Source organism: Panthera onca, chromosome D1 (assembly GCF_046562875.1).
Source record: "Panthera onca isolate mPanOnc1 chromosome D1, mPanOnc1 haplotype 2, whole genome shotgun sequence".
Classification (NCBI taxonomy): domain Eukaryota; kingdom Metazoa; phylum Chordata; class Mammalia; order Carnivora; family Felidae; genus Panthera; species Panthera onca.
In genome coordinates this window covers 96,989,091-97,002,670 of record NC_138348.1, presented here as the reverse complement: position 1 = coordinate 97,002,670, position 13,580 = coordinate 96,989,091, and the positions used below count along the sequence as shown (strand labels likewise).

Sequence of the window (13,580 nt, the reverse complement as noted above, 5' to 3'; positions counted from 1 at the left end):
CAAATTAATTAAGTCGTTACTGTTTCACGGCCCCTATTTCCGTAACCGAGTTTTTGTGGCCGGGTCCTGGTGATGGGCACTCAGTGCAGAGAGCACAGACCTGGGTTCCTAGCACGACCTTGAACCAAGCCCTTTCCCTCTCTGTGCTTTCCATGTGCAGAAGGAGCCCCTGCAGCCTCCCAGTGAATGCCAACGTGCAAGGGTTTTACATACATTATCTTGAATCCTCTTTAAACATACCCTTTAGCTCGATGTTATCCTCACTTTACAAACGAGCCATCTGAAGCTCAGAGGGCTTGAATGACTTGTCTGAAGCCACATAGTTAGTATGAGACAGGGCTGGGATTTGAACCCAGATCTGTATAACAGCCGGGCCTGCGCTGTTCTCACCGCCGCACCCCACCGCAGCTGGACTTTGATGTCACCAAGAAAGGTACCCTTCCAACTGGGCCCCGCCTTCTCTCCTTCCTTTTCATGCTCCCTCCCTCCACACTGCTCTTCCCTTCTTCCTGGCTTTCTTCTTTTCTTCCCTTCCTTCTTTTTTCTCTGCCCTTTATCTCTTGAGTTAATACGATTTTAACCCTTTATATGTACCAGGCTTGGGGTACGAGATACGTTTTTGCCATGATCGTCTTCAAGGATAAAAATATCTGTTGGGTATTAAATAAGCAGTCTTTGATGCCTCATGGTGAAATGGTTTGTATAGACAGGAGCATGAAAAGCTATTTAAGAGGTGAGGAGAAGGGGTGCTTAGGAGATTGCCTGGCTGTATAGACAGCATTTGCAGTGACCCGGCAGGGTACATAGCAAGACTCTGAACCCTCCAGTGTGAGCTGTTTCAGAAGTGAGGCCTTGCTGGCAAGGAGAGGCTCTCATACAGAGGACAGACCAGTCAACAGAAGGCCACAGAAGGCCTCAGAAGGCCTAGGGAGCCCAGGGAGCATTTCACAGGGGCAGGGCATAGGGGTGAAGATTTCCTCAGAGAGCTGTCTGCTATCTTGATTTTTTTTAATGTTTTTATTTAGTTTTGAGAGAGAGACAGACAGAGTGTGAGCGGGAAAGGGGCAGAGAGAGAGGGAGACACAGAATCCGAAGCAGGCTCCAGGCTCTGAGCTGTCGGCACAGAGCCTAACACGGGGCTCGAACTCACACGCCGTGAGATCATGACCTGAGCTGAAGTCGGATGCTTAACCGACTGAGCCACCAAGGTGACCCTGTCTGCTATCTTTGAGATTCGAGCCCACCCTGCTGATGGTGCCCATGCTTCAACCCCTCATCCCCCACCCCCCAAAAAAAACAGATTTTTTATTTGCATTTCACTGCAGAGGTGGAGCCCGGTGGTTAAACCCCAGGAAGCTGAACTGCCATGACTTTTCCTTCTCTTACCGGCAAACTTGGTCACCTTGAGTCCGTTTCTTCAGCCCTCCTTGGCCTACCTGGTGACTGGTAGGGCGACTTCAGGGATGTCAGAGTTAGTATACAGCCAGTCCCCTTATCAGCCCCCTAATGAGCTATGACATGGACCGGCAGGGAGAGGGGAGGAGCCTGGGACTCAAGGACACGCGGCTACACACTGAATGACTTAGGCAATCAGCCAGGGATCTTCAACTTCACCCCAGATTGGCTTTCAAGCCCAAACCCTTGCTGCTTTGGTCTCATCTAGACATAGCTACTCATATCAACTAGTTAATTACTTAAACCATTAATTCAATAAATATTTATTGAATGCCTTCTGCTATTCCAGATGTTGGAGATACAGTGGGGGGGACCCCATAAACGCAGACACTGCCCTCATGAAACTTACCAGCGAGAGACAGATGTTAATGAAGGATCACATGCATATAGAATTTCAAACCGTTAGCGCAAGGGAAGAAAAGTAGAAGGAGCCGTGAGGACGTATCAGAGGGCAGTGGGATCCAGTCTCGAGAGGCGAGAGGGCAGGGGAGGGAAGTCTTCCCTCGGGAAGTGACGCTGGAGCTGGTATCTGAAGGATGGGACGAGCATCCCAGCCCAGAGGCTGTCTGGATGCCACTGGGATTGATTCTGGGCTGGAACGGGTGATGCTGGGACCACCACCTTCCCCAGGTTCAACAATTCGATGTGTCTGCCAAGATGTTCCCTAGGCTTCCATTAGTCCTAAAGCCAAGATCCATCCTGTCGTACAGAAACATTGCAGAGGCTGGAACGGCAGGGCTTTGAATGTCCCAACGGAAGGAAACCTCAGAGCTCACCACATCTAAATCTGTCACTTTTGCAGACGAAGCAAGGGAGGGTCAGAGAGGTCAAGTAACCTGCCAGAGATCACATAGCTAATAAGTACCGAGTCCACATTGAAGCCCTGGGCTCTCTGGCTTCAGCGCTCATGGTCTGAGAGAGCACAGATCCCGATGTTAGACCTAAGCTAAAGTTTCAGTCCATGCGCTTACTGGCTGTGTGTTCTTTGCCAAGTTATTTTATCCTTTCTGTCCCTTCTGCAAGCCTTCAGTGTTCATTGGGAAGAATTTTAAGGATCTAAAATAACACACACACACATGGGGGCGCCTGGGATGGCTCAGCCAGTTAAGCGTCTGACTCTTGATTTCAGCTCAGGTCATGAGCTCACGGTTCGTGGGTTCGAGCCCCGTGTCGGGCTCTGTGCTGTGTTGAGCCTGCTTGAGATTCTCTCTCTTTCCCTCTCTCTCTGCCCCTCCCCTGCTCAGTCTCTCTCTCAAAAAGTAAATTAACTAAAAATAATAATAAAATAACACACACATACAGAGGAATAACACACACATACAGAGGGTTTGACATATAGGAGGCATAGGAGTTGCCTTAAGTCAGGGCTCCCTGGAAAACTGAGCCCAAGGGGGAAGTTCCCATGCTAATTGAGGGTGTGCACTTCCAAGGCAGCAGAAGTGAGGGGGAAGGGAGGGGAATGGCAGGCCAAGAGGACATCTGTCCGTCCTTCTAAAGGAGTATGTCCCTGGGCTGGCCATAGCTCTGCTCCAAGCCCAGCTGAGTGTTCGCTCTTCAGAGAGACCCAGGAAAGTGCCGCCTCACCGGACAGCCCGTAGCGATGGGGAGGAGAATGCACCTGCTGAGTCTCCTCGGCTGAGGTTCACCCCGCAGGGTGTCACCTCCCCATGTGCCCCAAACCCTGTGGCTGCCTTCAGACAAGTCAGATCTTGAATCAACAGTGACAGCTCCCCTAATTCAAGCTGCAGCCAATGGGTGTGAGCAGCTGACCCCCTTCCTGCCTGCGGCCTTGTCCAGTGACAGAATGTGCTATGGATTGTTAGGACACAGCTGCTGTCACGCCATCTGTCCAGGGGCCACGGGTAAAACTGAGCATGACTCCATCCCCCTCCTCGCTGGGGGAGCCCGGAGGTGAGCCTTAGCTGGTTTGGACCAGGAGTGATTTTTTTTTTTTTTTAAGTAAGCTCAAAGCCCATCGTGGGGCTTGAACTCACAACCCTGAGATCAAGAGTCACATGCTCTACGGACTGAGGCAGCCAGGCACCCCTCAGGAATGATTATTATTAGGCTCCTGGAGGTACACCAGGTTGTGTCTCCGTGACCCCCTCTTGTTCAAGGAGAATGCCTTCCCCCATAGGAAAAAAAAAAAGGAAACTAAGCCCGTCATCTGTTAACAGCTGCAAGTGAAAACAGTTGTTCACAACATCACACTGGGGTAAGCCTGAGATTCCGTCATGGGGGCGCAGCATTCCTGGGCCAGTGCGTCCGTGCGCACTGTCCACGCCTGTGGCTTTGGGGGCTGCTCACCCACGTGGCACATGTGACATCTGGGGGAAGAGACCGTGTAAAGGGTGAGGCCCCCGGGGTGTGCATGGACAAGGCTGCCCACCCGCTTCCCCTGGACAGCCAGCAAGATGAGGCCTGGTTGGCCTGCAGTAAGAGAGACAGAGGCTAGATATAAAGGGGAATCACACCCCACACACAAGGGGCCGATAGCCCTTGGCTAAGGAATCTCTTTCTGTAGACAGTCTGAAGAGCACAACAGCTTCCCGCATGTCTGAGTGACACGGAGTGAAGTACAGAGGCGTGGGCCATCTCCAGTGGGTGTTCGAGAGCCTCAGAGTTCACGTCCATTATCACCTGCTTATCCAAGGCTCTCGGGCTTGGACACATGGCCTATTAGTTGTAGAAGAGCATTCAAGCATGTGTTCTGCATCTGTTTGGAAATCATCGGAATATGTCTTTTGGCACAAATCCCATTACAGGTGGGAATGTGCTTGGAGTGACAAGTAGATTCACATAAACTGGACCAGGTGGGTGGCCTCTCCCCCCGGTCCTGTGGTTGAGCCGCAGAGGTGAGCGGGATGAATCTATTTGGGGAGGCTCTCGGATCTGGATTCGTTTGGCCCCAGTCAGATCCTTCCCGGATGAGCCCGTAGCAGGCCTGCCCACAGTGATGGTTTGTCTTGATGGAGGTGAACTTGGAGGGGAAGGGGTGGAGTGAAGTAGTGTGAAGAAGGAGGTACCCCAGGAACAGTCTCAGGGATCCTCCTGTGTCACTCCAGTAAACTTACTTACAGTGTTAATTGAAATTGTTCAAGGTATTCAGATACAAAGATGAGTGGGTGGCTCCCGGGTCTCTCTTTGATGGGAGATAGTTGGGTGAAAGTTGGGTAAAAGTGAGAAAGGCATTGATGGGGAAGAGCAGGGTATGGACCAAGGGCTGAAGGACCGGCTCCTGATTCTGCTGGTGACGTGTAGGAGAGACACCTGCAGGGGGTCATGTTTGACCAGAGTCTTTAAGGACCAAGAGAGGTTGGCCAGGCACAGGAGGGACATGGAGAGCAAAGAGCGTGCCGGGAGGGAAGGAGCATGAGCTGCCAGGCTGAAGATGCATGGATATTTCCATTTTAGGTTAGGATGCCTGAAACAGAGCATGGTGGGAAATGAGGCTAGGAAGCAGGCAGCGGTCATTGATGAAGGTCCCATGTGACGAAGGGCCCCCAGTGTGGAGTGTGGACGGCTGGAAGAGTGGGACAAGACAGAGGCAGGGGAGCCTGCCTGTGCAACAAAGGTCTTGGCTTTCTTAGACTCATTTCAGGAGTAAACTTTTGGATCGTGGGGCTACCTCATTTATGCCTTGTCTGGATGCCTCTTGCTTCTTTGGTTAAGCCATTAAAAGGCTTATAATAGATGCTACTTGTCAGTGGTCAGATAGTGAATCCTTTAAATTGGCTTTCTTTTAAAAATAATTTTATTTTAGAGAGCAAGAGAGCACGCACAAGTGGGGGAGAGGGGCAGAGGGGGAGAGAGAGAGAGAGAGAGAGAGAGAGAGAGAGAGAGAGAGAGAGAGAGAGAATCTTAAGCAGGCTCCACACTCAGTGCAGAGTCCAGTGCGGGGCTCGATCCCACAACCCCGGGATCATGACCTGAGCCAAAAACAAGAGTCGGATATTCAACTGATTGAGTCACAGGTACCCCTTCCCTTCTGATTTCTTAATGAATATGTATTTTACACAAGTGAAAATGGGGTCATAGTATATGTTAATACAGAAGTCACCAGGACACAGGGACCAAATGAGAGTGGACCACGAGAGACAGGTATTTCAGTAAGAAGACTCCTAGATTTCTAACTTGGACATCGGGGTGGATGGTAATGCCAGTCGCTGAGGTGGAAAATTCAAAAGGAAATCAGGTCTGCGAGGAAAAGGGAGGACGAAGTTAGCTTTGGAATGGGGAACTGTGAAATGCCTTTCGGACATCCAGGTAGAGGCATTCAGCAAGGAGTTGGCTACAGTGGGCTCGGCACCCTGATGCTGTGGGTGCTAGGGTGCGCGGTGAATCGGAGGTGGCTGCTGAAGCCACGAGTGGGGAAGGAATCACCCAGGAGGAAAACACAGGCTCGGGAGGCTGCCGAAGGCCCCGGAAAGAAAATGGGTAAAGACGTTTTCCACCCCTTGAAAGGAAGTACAGAAAGTTAGCGATACAGAAGTCACTGGCAAGAGCAATTTCGTGAGTGGCCGGATTGAGATACGATGGCAGGGGTCGAAACTGGGAGGAATGAATGGTCTGTAAAGAAGCCTTGCTTTTATGGGAAAGCAGGAGAAGGGGTTGTCGCTAGAGGGCGCTGTGGAGCAGAAAGGTTGGCTGTTGTTCAAAATGAACTCCCTATGGACAAGAGCTGCCCAGAGTTGAGAATGGGGGCGGGGACGGGGGGAGGACGCAGAGCCCGCCACGAGGCTGGAGCAGTGTCAGGGTTGGGTGACCGTCAGGACCGGGCCGAGCACGGGGTGGGGGGTGGAGCATTTGTGAAAGGGTTTTGGAGTCCTGGCCAAGGCGCGAGAACTTCTTCCCAAGGCGGATAACTGGGAAGCAGCGCCATCAGGGGCATATCCGTCCGGGCTGTTGTCTCCGTAACGCTTCACAAGATTCTGCAGTGATTTCCCATCTGAAACTGCTTTCACCAGTATTCGCTCCTTACCCGTTTGACAACAGCGCCGTGAAGTAGATGTCGTTATCCCCATCGTAGAGATAAGCCACCGGAGACTTAGAAGTACAAAATGATTCTCCCAGTGTCCCACAGCCAGCAAGCAGAGAAGCAGGGTCAAGCCCAGGCACCAGTCCGCGGCAGGACACGACCTCACCTGCTGCAATGGCAGCCTCGGGTCCCCGCAGCCACCATTGGCATTCACTTTGGAGATGTCCTCCTAGGCAGAGGATTTGGAGGGTGCCCAGGACTTGGTACCCAGATCTGGCTCTGGCCTATGAAGGGTTTGCACGCCATCTGTGAAGGGCAAGAGCCGGGCAGACGGCTTCTGTGACCCCTTCCTCTCTCCCCCAGTGTGGGTGAGGCGTTCTTGTCGGTTAAGCCCCGAGGACTGGTAGCCAGGAAGGGGAGAGACTGCATTTCACATCCTCGGGACCCAGCTGCAAATCACATTCGGGAAGAGGAAGCCTCCTCTGGCTTCAAAGTTCAGAACCAACCACCCTGTTGGCATTCAACACCGTGTTGGCAGAATGGCACATTTAGGTTCAAAGAGAAAAGGGCTTTGGAAGGCTTAGAACCAAGGCTCGTAAGCCTTTGACATCAAATCGCTCTTTCCAGTGACATTTTGATGAGTTAAGTGTAAATGAAGCCGAAATGCCTCCTTCCATCTCCCCTGCCGGGCCCCTTTGAGAGAGGATTGGGGAGCGAGTTTGCCAGAGGCCTGGTATTGTGGGCTGTCCGTGGCCTCAATCCACTTGGGAAGGTTGTCCAGAGACATTTTGCTGAACTAAAAAAATACCACAACTAGTCCCCCTGGGATTACTTTTCACCATGAAGCCAGACTATTTTAACTGCAAATAGGTCAGAGAATTCTATTCTTTAAAAGAAAGATACCAATCCAGGGGCTAAAACTGAGTGTTCAGCGCATTCCCCCATGTGATATCCAAGCTCAGGGAGAATTTTACTCTATCTTCCCCTTGGTTTCTGAATTTACTCAAATCAGGAAGAGATGGGGTTCAGTGATCACTCATTCATTCATCAAAGTACCCACTCCCTGACAAGCACTATCTGGATGTGGGGAATGGCCAGTAAGGAGTCCAGGGTCTACTCTAAGAGCCAGAAAGGTAAAGCAAGAATTACAGTACCATGTGATACGCGCTGTATTAATAGTGATAATAATCATGGCTGACATTTATTGAGTGTTTCCTATGAGACAGGTGCTGTTCTAGGCACTTGACTGTATTAACTCATTTAGTCCACACAGCGATCAAATGTTGCAGATGAGGAACCTGTTCACGGTCAGATGGGTAGTGAGGGGCAAGGACAGGTCTGGCAGAAGGACAGGCAAGGTGGTACAGGTGTGAACGGGGAAGGGCTCACCAAGGAAAGGGAAGTATTGAGGATGGAGAAGGATCCTCTTGGTAGAAGAGAATGCTCTAGATGCGGCAAACGCCAAGATACGTACTGAGCAGCGTGAGTGGTTCTGTGTGGCTGAAGTCAGACATGGGAAGGAGCAGAGGAGAGTAGGGCTGTAGACAGGGGCCCGTTGTGATAGGACTCGTGTGTTTGGATATTTAAACTCTGTCCAGGAGGCTAATGGGGAGCTGTTGAAGAGCAAGATGGTCTGTTTTGTTGGAAGAAGGGAGCGGCATTATTGGCTCTGGCTTGGTCGCCAAGGTTCCTCTGGCAGGAGAGAGGGGAATGGACTGGATTTGGGGAGACCAGATGCAGGCGTATTCACTAGACAGCTGTCCCAGGATCAGGTGGATGGGATGGGCCTCGAGTCAAGGCAGTGGCAGTGAAGGTGCCCAGAAAAAGATGGCGACATGTGGGGATCTCACCATTTAATTCTAGGGCCCATTGAGTGGGGGTGAACGTCCCTCTTGTGTAAGCCTTTAAGTGTGGGTTTGGGCACCTGCCTCTCAGGGAAAGAGGGATGGCTGTTTGACTCTGGGAATGGCCCTTTCTAGAAGAGCATCGTGAGGGATGCAGGTCAAGTCGCAGTGCTGGCCTGCGACTCCCCGAGACCCGGACGGGAGAAAATCCGTCCTGTCTGGCTCATTATTCACAGACCATTGTCCTTGAGAAGAAAAGGGCCAGAGCCCTGGACTGCATGTTGGGCCACGGCCGCCTCCGCCCTCCCTCTCAGCAGTCCCTGCCTTTACACGACTCTGTCTCATTTCTAGTTCTCAAAGCTTCTGTTCTGCCACGCACCTCCTTTTACCTACCCGATAAAAAGCCAATAAAAGCAGTGTTGAGACTGCAGCCACACTCCCATTCTTCTGAGATGACTGTGACGGCGGCCACCAATACAGCTGGGCTGTCCCGTCTACCTCTGGGGACTGCTTCCCTCTCCCCATCCAGAGGCGACCTGCGCGCACCCCGCAAGATTGGGACGAGCCCCCAGATCCACCAGAGGGTTCTGCTAAGGCCTTCAGGGTTTTTTTTTTTTCTTCCTCTTACTTCCCTTGGCTTTGTGGTGAATCAGGATGGGGGTCTCCTGTGCTCCAGACATTTGGTCACGTCTCTCCTGAGTTCCAAGCTGAGCCCCCAGGAAAGCACGTAGGAGGAGAGGGGGCTGATCACTCCTGACAAGGGCCAGGCACTTTATAGGAACTCCACGCGTGGCATTTCATCTAACCCTCATATGACCCGAGAGGCAGGAATTCTTGTTCCAGCGTGCACAGATGAGGATATGGAGGCTCAGAGTTGAGTGATTAACGCAAGCGCAGATACACCCTGGGTGGCCAGAGCCCGGACTCCTGCCCCCCCCAGACCCCAATCTTGCGCTCTCCTCACTGCGCTGCAAAGAGCACATGTGAACTGCTGACTGGCACACAGAACGCTTGCGGCCGAACCTTCCCGATCTGCTGGAACAACGGGGAGGAAGGAATAGGCTGCAGGTGGCTCTGAGTGGCCAGCTTGAGAGGGACACCCGGATGACACTTCTGTCCTCCCTGCCGTTAATCCTGGGGGTGGGGGCTTTTGTAACTGCTTCCTTCTTAGAGGCTAAGAAGGCACAGCCCCCGAGAGGCCAACACCTGGAAGTGCTCGGATTTGAACCCAGGTTCCTTCCCTCTAGGAGCCCTCCAGCTAGAAGGGCAGGCAGACAAGCAGAAATTTCTAGAACACAGCAAAGCATTAAGAAACAGTTCCTTCGAATCCTACGGAACGAGGTGCCGTACAATAAGCGTTCTTTGCATAAACTTAGAAAGGTCACCCATCAGCGAGTTTATGTCAATGCAGATGTCAACCCAAGGCTTAGAAAACCAGGCTATCAATTGAATAATCAATCAGCAGAAGGTAATTTAACACGTACTATGTGTAGGTCACTGTGCCCTTTTACCCTCGGTGGGGGTAAGAGGACAGATCAGATTTGGTTCTGCCTTTGAAAGGTTACAGACGAGGTGGTGTGGAGGTAGGGGGAGTACAGACCCATCAGAGAAATGTTTGCTCCGGTGTGGCCACGACGGATGTGAGTTCAGCCCTGAGCAAGGCGGGGCCAAGTAAGGGCATTGTGCATCACCTGTGAAGGTACACAACCTCAATCCTTATCTCCCTTAGAGTGGCCTTGTAGAGTGTGAGGTCCAGAGAAGGTCGGCCCAGATTCAGGAAAAGACCTCGACAGGAATTGACATGGGACTCTCGGGGGGATTGGGCTTCAGTCGTGTTCAGAGTTATATCAGCAGCTTCAGACTGGGAATTCCTCCAAACCCCATGGGCGTCTAGAAGCAGGCTGGGAAATTGTCAGAGGCTCACTTCTTGGGAATTATTTCCTCCTTCCCCACTGAGTGCCAGCTGTTAAGGGGAGCGAGGGGTCTGCAAAAGAAATGGAAATGTATTAATTAAGGCATCTGAAAGCCTTCTAAGAGATTGGCTTGCTGTTCAGCAGAAGAGACAGGCAGTAAGGAATTGATGTGGGGCAGGGGTGGGGAAGGAAGCTATAGAAAATGGTATGTTAGTATCTTCTAAGGGTACTCTGGTCCTGATTGCCCACCCCATATGGCAGAGGTAAGATGTTATCTGCAGGCTCGTTCATATTCTGGGCTCTAAGAACTCTTTCTCGAACTCCAGTTCAACACCTGGGCACTTAACCTCTGTCTCAGTCCCCAAAGTACGTTCTTGTTCACCATCTAGTTTTAGCAATTCGGCTCCTGATTATTCCTCAAGCCTGAGTCTACCCCTGGTCCTTGGGCTCCCTTTCTCCACAGGAGTAAGGATCCTACCCCTGCACCTGAGGCCAGAGCCCTAACTAACCCTGCTGATGTATTTCCCATCCTCAGCCAATATTACCTGCCCGTGGGTACATTGATTCAACATCAGTTGTGGATTCAGGTAGATAAGACACGGTTCTTACTTGCCCTGAACTCACATGCTATATACATAGAACCTCCAAATACAGTTGTACAGGTAGTATATTGTACAAGGAGTGAACAGGGCCTGAAACCTAACACTCGCACTGCTCACCAAGCATGTGCAGTGGTGGGGGCATGGATCCACCTGTAGATTCTCTTCCTACAGAGAAGCCTTTAGTTTGCCAAACCATGTGCCCACTACGCCTGCTGAGAGGATCAATTTTTTCTAAGTCATACAATGGCCCCAGCTATACTTGGAATGAGGTCCAATGTATAAAAATAATGAGACCATAGTATGTGATGTACGCAAAATGGAATCATACAAAACTTTGTGGGAACACAGAGGAAAAAGGAAACTGTTCGTCTCCAGGAAGCCAGGCAGAACTTTCGAACAGAGCTAATGATAATAATAGCTATTGTTTGTTGACTACCTACTACCTGTCAGACATTTATCATACATCATTTCCTCTCCCACAACAATCTTAAAAGATGACTATTATGATTCACATTTTATAATGAAGACGCTGAGGTTAACCCCAGCTTAACGGAGAGGCTAATTCAAGGTCACACGGCTAACAAGGGATTGATCTGGAATTCAAAGCCAAGCCTGGCTGACATCAAAGTCCACAGCCCTTCTAACACACTATGATGCCTGAAAGGCAGGTACAGTCAAGTTGGACCTTGATGGACAAGTAGGAAGTGGACAAGCTCCAGGGGGGAAAGAGTTGCAGGCCGGGAACTGTGTGGGCAGACGCAGAGTCTGAAATATTTGACAGCCTTAAGGAACGTGAGTAGTGCGATGTAGGCTCATTACAGGTTGAAGGGAGGTCAGTAGCTTGAGGTGATGCGGGAAAGGCATGGCTAGGCCAGGTGGTGAGGATCACTGTAAGCAGTTTGGGCTTGATTTTATTTTTTTAAGATTTTTTTTTTTTTTGAGAGGTGGGGAAGGGGCAGAGAGAGAGGGAGTACAGAGGATCTCCTGTCTGCACAGAGCCTGATGCGAGGCTCGAACCCATGAACTCTGAGACCATGACCCGAGCCCAAGTTGGGTGCTTAACCAACTGAGCCACCCAGGTGCCGCAGGAGTTTGGGCTCGATTTTAAAGATTTAAAAGATAGTAGGGAGTTTCTGGGTTGTTTGTTCGTTTGTTTGTTTGTTTGTTTGTTTGTTTTTTAAGCAGAGGACTGACCTGAGTAGGTCCTTGGTGTAGAAACAGACCCCAAGGAAGTGGTTCTCAAATTGTGTACCTTGAACCAGCAGCATCAGCATCATCCGGGACTTGTGCAAAATCCAAACTTGGGGGCCCCATCCCGACCTACTGAATCAGAAACTCTGGAGTGGGGCCCAGCAGTTTGCATTTTAACAGGTTTTTCAGGTGGTTGTGATGCACGTTCAAGTTCGAGAGCACTGGTTGGTGCCCGTGATCTCCAGTTCGGGAACCGCTGGTGCCTATGCCTCTCGACTTTGAGAACCGCTGGTGCCCGTGCAGTTCAGTAGATGGATAGAGTGGGAAGGAACTGGAAGCAAGGAGACCAGTGCAGAGACTACTGAATAATTCAAATGAAGACTTGAATGATGGCAGCAGCAGTGAGAGTCGAGTTGCGGTAATGGATTAAGCAGGCATTGCAGAAGTAAAATGGATGGGGCTTGGTTATTGAATGGGGAGAGAGCAAGGGAGGGAGGGCAAGGGCAGACTCCGGGCTGACTCCTGCTCTCTGTTTTGGATGACAGGTGGCTGGTAAAGTCATGAACTGAGAAATAGTACATAGAAAGAGAGTACCTTTAGGAGACGAAGACATACACGGAGTACATGACATGGGTCTGAAGTGCCAGCAGGACTCTGAGGGCGAGAAGGACAGGAGGTCGTGGGTGAGGGAGGCCAGCGGGAGGGCAGAGCTGGGCCTGCTCTCCAGTTGGGAGTCATCAGGATACACGCGGTGCAGAAATGGAAGGAGTGGCCATGCTCACCCCTGTCCCCACACCCCTTTCCTGCCCCCTGGGCCACCTGTGCAGATCTCTGCTCTTCCAGGTGAAAGCTGTGAGGGCAAGTCACCCAGCGTTTCTGACCCCCGGGTCTTCATTCTCCAAGTGGAAATAATGGCAGCCAACTCCGGGTTAGAAATCAGTGAACTACAGTCTCCATAGTGTGCCTGTCATGTGGTAACTCACAGGGAGTGCAAGCCCTCTCCTGTCCCTGTCGCCTGTTACCCCTCTCTCTCTGCAGGAGGCTGTCCTTGTACTTCGTCTCTGGGCCTAAAGCTCAGGTCCTCAGCCTCCCTGCCATCCATCCCCCTCTACACACACACACACACACACACACACACACACACACACACACACACTCAGGGATGTGCACCTGCTCCCTTGAGATGTAGGCACCCGGGGCTGGTCCTTCCCTCTCCCAGGCTGACCTGGGTTGATTCCTCTTTGCCACACCATGCCTGGACACTACCTAAGTTTACCAGATCAACAGAGCAAGCAGCCCATAACCAGTCCTGCTCTCACAGTGGGGAGGTCCAGCAGCTTTCCAGATGCTACGTGCAATAGTGGTGGCCTGCTGTACTGTTCTGAGCCCCCCTCTTTTCTTGCCCTTTTCTTGTGGGAAAGGGGGGCACAAGGAGCAGAAATTGGAGGGAAGGTTCTCCGGGCCATCTCTTGGGGGAAGAGGCACCTGTGTTAGGTGACAAGGTGCTAGGCAGTCCACATGTCCTCTTAGGCTTAGAGAAAAATACCTTGAGTTGCAAGTCAAGGTCTGTCCCTGAATCGTAAATTAGCAGCTGAAT

General features: G+C 51.3%; 1 protein-coding gene across 1 annotated transcript in view; it reads left to right on the top strand.

Annotated features, from left to right (window-relative positions):
• Positions 1-13,580, top strand: part of GRIK4 (glutamate ionotropic receptor kainate type subunit 4) — a 429,733-nt gene that overhangs the window by 353,831 nt on the left and 62,322 nt on the right.